The 7,670-nt window shown below is 38.1% G+C and overlaps 1 protein-coding gene across 5 annotated transcripts in view; it reads left to right on the forward strand.

Annotated features, from left to right (window-relative positions):
• The window catches only part of RTP4 (receptor transporter protein 4), a 114,042-nt gene extending 108,082 nt beyond the window's left edge, over positions 1–5,960 (forward strand). For 3 of the 5 annotated variants that reach the window (XR_013369472.1, XR_013369474.1, XR_013369481.1), the window contains 2 exons: positions 3,623–3,764; positions 4,930–5,960. The gene's annotated coding sequence lies outside the window, so the exon portion shown is untranslated. The remainder of the gene's footprint in view (positions 1–3,622; positions 3,765–4,929) is intronic. The other 2 variants (XR_013369473.1, XR_013369475.1) reach the window with 1 other exon arrangement.
• Positions 5,961–7,670: the final 1,710 nt, after the last annotated feature.

Here is a 7,670-nt window from a genome sequence, read left to right on the forward strand (position 1 = left end):
TGTGGTTTTGATTTGTATTTCCCTGATGGCAAGTGATGCAGAGCATTTTCTCATGTGCATGTTGGCCATGTCTATGTCTTCCTCTGTGAGATTTCTCTTCATGTCTTTTGCCCATTTCATGATTGGATTGTTTGTTTCTTTGGTGTTGAGTTTAAGAAGTTCTTTATAGATCTTATAGATCTTGGAAACTAGCCCTTTATCTGATACTGAAGATAGTTATTTGCAACTATCTTCTCCCATTGTTTGTTTCTTTGGTGTTGAGTTTAAGAAGTTCTTTATAGATCTTGGAAACTAGCCCTTTATCTGATACTGAAGATAGTTATTTGCAACTATCTTCTCCCATTCTGTAGGTTGTCTTTTAGTTTTGTTGACTGTATCCTTTGCTGTGCAAAAGCTTCTTATCTTAATGAAGTCCCAATAGTTCATTTTTGCTTTTGTTTCTTTTGCCTTCGTGGATGTATCTTGCAAGAAGTTACTGTGGCCGAGTTCAGAAAGGGTGTTGCCTGTGTTCTCCTCTAGGATTTTGATGGAATCTTGTCTCACATTTAGATCTTTCATCCATTTTGAGTTTATCTTTGTGTGTGGTGAAAGAGAGTGGTCTAGTTTCATTCTTCTGCATGTGGATGTCCAATTTCCCCAGCACCATTTGTTGAAGAGACTGTCTTTCTTCCAATGGATAGTCTTTCCTCCTTTATCGAAAATAGTTGACCATAAAGTTCAGGGTCCATTTCTGGGTTCTCTATTCTGTTCCATTGATCTATGTTTCTGTTTCTGTGCCAGTACCACACTGTCTTGATGACCACAGCTTTGTAGTACAACCTGAAATCTGGCATTGTGATGTCCCCAGATATGGTTTTCTTTTTTAAAATTCCCCTGGCTATTCAGGGTCTTTTCTGGTTCCACACAAATCTTAAAATAATTTGTTCTAACTCTCTGAAGAAAGTCCATGGTATTTTGGTAGGGATTGCATTAAACTTGTATATTGCCCTGGGTAGCATTGACATTTTCACAATATTAATTCTGCCAATCCATGAGCATGGAATATTTTTCCATCTCTTTGTGTCTTCCTCAATTTCTTTCAGAAGTGTTCTATAGTTTTTAGGGTATAAATCCTTTACCTCTTTGGTTAGGTTTATTCCTAGGTATCTTATGCTTTTCGGTGCAATTGTAAATGGGATTGACTCCTTAATTTCTCTTTCTTCAGTCTCATTGTTAGTGTATAGAAATGTCATTGATTTCTGGGCATTGATTTTGTATCCTGCCATGCTACCAAATTGCTGTATGAGTTCTAGCAATCTTGGGGTGGAGGCTTTTGGGTTTTCCATGTAGAGTATCATGTCATCGGCGAAGAGGAAGAGTTTGACTTCTTCTTTGCCAATTTGAATGCCTTTAATGTCTTTTTGTTGTCTGATTGCTGAGGCTAGGACTTCCAGTACCATGTTGAACAGCAGTGGTGAGAGTGGACATCCCTGTCTTGTTCCTGATCTTAGAGGAAAGGCTCCCAGTGCTTCCCATTGAGAATGATATTTGCTGTGGGCTTTTCGTAGATGGCTTTTAAGATGTTGAGGAATGTTCCCTCTATCCCTACACTCTGAAGAGTTTTGATCAGGAATGGATGCTGTATTTTGTCAAATGCTTTCTCTGCATCTAATGAGTCTTATTTTTAAATTTTTAATGTATTGTGATTAGAAAATTTTATGTATTTTTTCTTTCCTTTGAAATTTACTGAGGATTTATTTGTAACCTAAGATAGAGTCAATGTTCCTGATTTTCCTCCATGTCCTATATTTATTATATTTACAGACTACAGACTTGACACATTTTTTTCTTTTCTTGTAGCTGATTTTGGTTATTAGGTTACTGTTTCTCTTTGTTTTGTGGATGTGTCCTCTTGACATAATTTCATTGCCGAAAGCCAGGGTTGGTAAAGAATGGCCAGTGGGCCAAATCCAGCTCCCACCTGCTTTTGTAAACAGTTTTATTAAAACATAACCACACCCCTCTGTTGGCTTAATGTCTGTGGCTGATTTTGCTCTCTACTGGCAGAACTGAATACTTGTATCACAGATTAAATGGCACATAAAACCAAAATTTTTATGATGTATATAAGATATTTATTATGTATTTTAGGTGACTATCTTTAGGCAATAAGTATGCCAATCCTTTTTTTTTTCCTATAGGTACATTATTTTGCTTATTCCCTTCATATAATAACTTTGGATGGAATTTGACTACATTCATTCTGTTGACTTATGCTACATCTTAGATGGCCTCCAGCACTGTGCAATATAACTTTTTGGAGTGATGGAAATGTCCTGTGTTGTATAATGTTGTCACCACAAGTGACTAGTAAGAACTTGGAATATGGCCAGTATGACAGAGAGTTAAATTTTACTTTTATTTAATTTTAGTTAATTAAAATCAAAATAGCCTGATGTGGCTAATGGCCACTGAATTGGAAATCATAGTACCATACTCTTAGAAAGAGGTCAGGAGGGGCTTCCTAGCTCCATAACACCGTTTTCTTTTGTTTTTAGGAAACGGGAAATTTGAGTAGAAAATTTCTTCATATTTTTTAAGATCTGCTGACTTTCCCCCTCTTCCATTCTATCTAAGCTTTCTCATTTCATTGTCCCCAATGTCCCTGTCCTGCTGGATGTGGATTCTACCCTCAGCAGTTTCACCTCCATTCTGGGCTTTATCCTAGAAGGAGTATCTGGCTGGGTAGTTTTGATAGCTTATAGGTCCCACACTACTCTGGTATATTTAAGCTTCCTGAGAGCTCCCTGTTTTCATTCATAAATCTGTGCCCACAAAACATCTTTCAGTTTCAACCACTGTTCTCAAACAACCAGTGAAGTTTTCAGTGAGTGGTTATTAGCTATCTGAGGGTCCTCGGTTTTGTTATATTAGTCATTTGCTTGATCTCTACTATAAGGAGGTTTAACAAGAATATAAAACTGTATCATCTTCCTCAAATTATCTTTTATGATACTTATATATGATATATTTTATCCACTTCTCCATGAGAGTCACTGACCTAGTCCTACCTTCTTCATTTATAAGAGGGAGAAATTGTAGCTTAGACAGGGAACATGGCTTGCCTCAGGTCACAGAGCCAGCAAATATAAAAAGCCAAAGCCAAAACTCATATTAACAGCCTTTCGGTCCAATATTTTTCTCTTATGCCCTACAATTAGAAGTTTTTCTGGGCAAAATCCTCAGACCGCCTATCTCTGAATATGGCCCAATAATTAGTTGTCTGTTCTGATAACTGTGCCCTTTCGATTCTCTCTCTGGCTTGGCACTGCATCTCATTTGTGGAATATATTTGTTTGTAAGTCTAAGGTTGCTAGTGGAGATAAGGGAGAGGCAGACAGAGAGATGACTAACTCATTTAAGGATTTAAGGATTCTGCATTTAAGGATTATGGAAAAAGGATGGTTTTAAAAGTTTGGGGGAATATTCTGGTCTTTTCCCCTTACTGGCCACATAACTGTTGGAAAAATGACTGATTCCTTCTTGTTTTTGGTGAGAAAGATGGATATGAAAGTGCCTCAGTTAGTACTTGACTTGTACATGTCTGATGACCAATATTTCCTCTTCCTTTTGATTTCCCCAGCTCCTCCAGTGTGAACTCAAGACAGTGTCTGCAAAGCTGCTATACTCCGTAATAAAGATGGGACAAAAAGTTTGAGCTTACCTCATGGCATATCTACTGGAATTTTGAGGTTAGCAAACGAGGTATCAGGACAATCAGAAGGGTGAGGAAACTCAGTATCCCCTTTTCCCCAGTTTTCAATTCAAACATTTGGGTCAGGAGCTCTAGCCTCTTTCTAGTTAAGATCTAGAAAGATCTTAACTGTACAAGTGATAATGCCCTATTGGCCTCCAGGCTTGATCTCTATTATAAGAGGGATTAACAAGAATATAAAACTGTATCATCTTCCTCAAATTCTCTTTTATAATTCTTATATATGATATATTTTATCCACTTCTCCATGAGAGTCACTGACCTAGTCCTACCTTCTTCATTTATAAGAGGGAGAAATTGTAGCTTAGACAGGGAACATGGCTTGCCTCAGGTCACAGAGCCAGCAAATATAAAACATTCCCTTTAGTGGCCTCAGTGCTTTAAAGGCCTCCTGGATATAAGGAGGCGACATCACCACTAGTCTCTGGAATATAGCCAAGTCCCTGAAAAGTATCATTCTTGGAAAAAGAAATGGAAATCAAAGGAAAAATCATGGTTGTACAGAGAAGATGCAAATAGCATAAGTATAGGAAACTCTGTCCATATCAAATTTTTTTCTCCCTGAAGTATACTCTCAATTATTTCTACAGTGTACACAACAAATTGATATTTGGATCTGTGCAGGCAGATACTTCAACTGGGGGTATGCATCTTACTTGGGAAGTCAGCTATCACTATGACAACAGGCTTCTTTTTTTCTGAACAAATATTATAATTAATTGTCACATGAAATCAGACACAGAAACTGACACCATTGTCAGACCCTCTAACCCTAGCCATTTAAAATTTCTTGGTGGCAGGAGGCACCAATGGGAGCTCTGGCAGAGTAGGTTTCTTAAAATCAAGGCAGGCAATTCAAGAATGAGAGTTTTAATGAGAAGCAACTTCTCACTAAGGCAACCCATCTCTAATTAGATGCTGCTTCACTTCCACACATGTAAGAGAAATCAGGCTCTGCAGAAGAAACCATGCTTACTGAGAGGAGGTTGACTCAGGAGCATATAATTTGTTTATCTCTCTAGGCATAAGGAGCCATCAAAAGTCAGGTGCTACACATTTGTATAGGACAAATTTGGTATAAGATGGGTATGTTGGTTTTATTTGATCTACTACTCTTCTGGAAAAGCAAAAGTAAGGTTGGAGAGTAACTTCCTACACTCCTTATCTCACACCAGGCATCCTGTTCAACACTATCGCGAATCACTGCCCATTCAAACCTCACCTATAATTTAGGATGAGACAAAAGAAGACTGCAGTGAAGACTGAGAAGTACCCATTATGAATCTCATTTTAAAGACGGTGAAACTGTGGCTCACTGAAGACGAAGAATGTTTTCCAGTTAGCAGCATATCCTTGATATCCATGACCATACCAAAGGAGTGGAGAGAAATAGAATAATTAGGATTTTCCTGATTTATATGATTTCCACAAATCTATCACCTCTTGATCATTTCAGTGGTCTACACTGCAGTGGTGATAGTGGGAGAAAGTTGGGAATTTAGGAGGGAAGGAACCAGAGGCAGATTAGCCTCATGCAATGGTAGGATGACTGTAGCCCCCTAGATCCACAGCAATGGTAATGCTGATGAAACACGCAGGTCAAGTGTTCCCACTCTTCGTTGTACAGAGGAAAATGCAGCCCTGCTGGTTGTGTTGCAAGAGTTACGGAATAAGTTATCAGCAGAGGGAGAAAGCAGTCCTCAAAAGCCAGAATGCTTTTCCACATAGCCTTCTGGGGCTGTTACACCAGGATTTCCCATGTAAACTCTCTGCCCAAAAGAATGTTTGACTGGATTTCCTCATAGTGAATTTCAAACGATGTTTTAGGTATTTATGAGAAGTATTTAGTCAGAGATGCCTTCACTGCCCCTTTCCAACAATATGAGATCGACAGCCACTTAATCCATCTATCCATCCATCCAAACTAATCTGTCTAACTTGACTGTAAAAACATAAGCATTCTATATCTCAATCAGAAGACAAAGTCACGATCATCATCAATTTCATCCTTTTTTCCAGTTTGTGCACTGATTATAGATCCTGTGATATTATATCCATTGTCCTTGTCAACTCTCAAGCCCATCAAATGCCTGCAGATAAACATTTGATCATACAAGGACCATAATTTGCCTCTTTGCAGAATTCATTTCAATTTGATAAACTTCACAGATATTCACTGGGAATAAATGTTATTTTGTTTCCATAATGTCAGGCTCCTTTGCTCCTTTTCTCTTACTTTTAACCGGGAAAATGTGTAGCAATGACATTAAGTTATTTTTCTTTAAATAAATCTGATAAAGGGAGGAGTGGACAGAGAGTAAGGAAGTTGCTTGTTATTCTTCCCCTGTTCTTAGACATATTTTCTTCAGTGGAAATGGAAGCTGAACTGGGAAACCATTATGGACATTAATTTGGCCCTGCGAAAGCTATTTAAATTTACTGAGTCTTACTTTTCAAATCTTTTTGTTGAGGATAATGAAACATACTTCCTGGTGGGACGGTTGATAGGATTAAATTAAATCACATTTCCTAAAAGGCATTGCAATATGTCAGATACATAGTAAGTATAAATGTTTAATGTAGTGAAATGTGCTGAGTGACTAATATGTGTCAGGCACTATGATAGGTGTAGTGAGGTTAGAAGAATTAATAATGACGTTCGGTCACTAACTAATAGCTACCATTCAGCCAACAAATCTCTTGGAGCACCCAACAACATATCAGGTACTATGGTAGGCAACGGACAGTCCCTGCCCTCAAGTTGCTCACAGTCTCATTTGAAGAGGCAGAAGTAAGGAAGGAATTATAACTTAGTGTGACTAGTACTACCAAAGGCTTAGGAACAAGGGAGGGGTACCTAATCCAGGCCTGAGATGTTGGAAGGGCTTCATTAAGGAGTAGGTAACAGATGACATGGAAGAAGAGGGACAGCATTTGAGGAAAACAGAATAATTTCAACAGAGTCCTGAAAGCAAAAGAGAACATGGAACATTCAAGGACTGTCAGTTGTGTAATGGGTGAAATAAAAGTTGAAGCAGCAAATGATGAAAGATGATGCTACAGCAATAGGCAAATCTGGATTATTAAAGATCATAAGAAGCTTAGGAGGCTTACTTAGAATTCAAAAGAATGAAAAGACATTAACCGGGGAGTGGCATTATCAGATTTGAGCCTTCGATTGTCACTAGCTTCAGTGTGAAAAACGGATTGAATGGATATAGAAAAGGAAAGCATATGAGGACAGATCAGCAACCTGTCTATGAGAAAGAGCTAAACAAGTTGACACTCAGGATGGCCTCTGGAGGTACATATGTATCTGCAGGACTCTGAAGGCAAAACCACCCAGATGCAGGTCATTAAGCTTTATTTTATTTAATAATATTATACTTGTAACCTATACTTATAACCTGACCTCAGGTTAAGTGGCTAGGTCTGCAATATACCCTATATCTCATGGCAGAAATAATATGGAACCATTAAAATAAGACATAGATCAGTGGATCCAGTTGAGGAAACTATAAAATCATACAAAGAGAAGGGATCCAGATTGAAGGAGTCATTTTTACCTTAAGGATTTCCTTTAACATTTCTTGTGGTGTGAGTCGGCTGGTGACACATTCTCTCAGCTTCCATTAGTCTGAAATGTTTTTAGTTTGTTTTCATTTCTGGGTGTAGAAGTCTAGGTTGACCACGTCTCTGCACGCCATTGTCTCCTGGTGTGCATCATTTCCAAAGAGAATCTACATCCTTATCTTCATTCCTTTCACTATAAAGTGTCTTTATTCTCTGATGGCTGGGATTTTTTTCTTTTTCTCTAGTGTTTACCAACTTGATAATGGTTTGCCATTGTGTGTGTGTGTGTGTGTGTGTGTGTGTGTTCAATATTTATTCTGCTTGGAGTTTATCAAAACTCTTA

The sequence above is a fragment of the Canis aureus genome, chromosome 31, assembly GCF_053574225.1.
Source record: "Canis aureus isolate CA01 chromosome 31, VMU_Caureus_v.1.0, whole genome shotgun sequence".
Taxonomy (NCBI): Eukaryota; Metazoa; Chordata; class Mammalia; order Carnivora; family Canidae; genus Canis; species Canis aureus.